Here is a 475-nt window from a genome sequence, read left to right as displayed (position 1 = left end):
CCGGCTCGCTCTGGCACGTGGAGGTTCACCGCCGTCTCCAACCCCTACCCCGTCCCTTTGAAACCCTTTTTCTGGGGGCCCTGGGGAGGTGGCCCCACACCCGGGGGGGGCTGTGGCCCCCTCCGCGGGAGGTTGGAGTGGGGCGTCCTGCTCCCCGGTGCCCGCTGCGGGGTGTCCCAGCCGGGCCAGCGGTCCCCGGGTGGCGGTGACAGTCCCTCCGCGGCTGAGGTCCCCACGCGTCACCTCGCCGGTTACCGGGAGACGGCGTCGCCATCCCAAAGTCTTGCTTCCACCGGGACATTCCACAGCCACCCCTGCCCTCCAGACCCTCCGGGCAGGCAGGGAGCTGCTCCGGCACAGCCCTACCATGGCGTCTGCCTGTCTGTCCGTCCGTCCCCATCCCCGTGCTAAGCTGCGGTCCCTGCCGCAGGGCTCGCCTGCCGCGGGGCTGGGCACCGTCTCCCCCCCGGCGAAG

The sequence above is a fragment of the Aptenodytes forsteri genome, unplaced genomic scaffold (genome assembly GCF_000699145.1).
Source record: "Aptenodytes forsteri isolate BGI_AS27 unplaced genomic scaffold, ASM69914v1 Scaffold429, whole genome shotgun sequence".
Lineage (NCBI taxonomy): Eukaryota > Metazoa > Chordata > Aves > Sphenisciformes > Spheniscidae > Aptenodytes > Aptenodytes forsteri.
The sequence above is the reverse complement of the archived record's forward strand: the minus strand, read 5'-3'. Positions refer to the sequence as shown.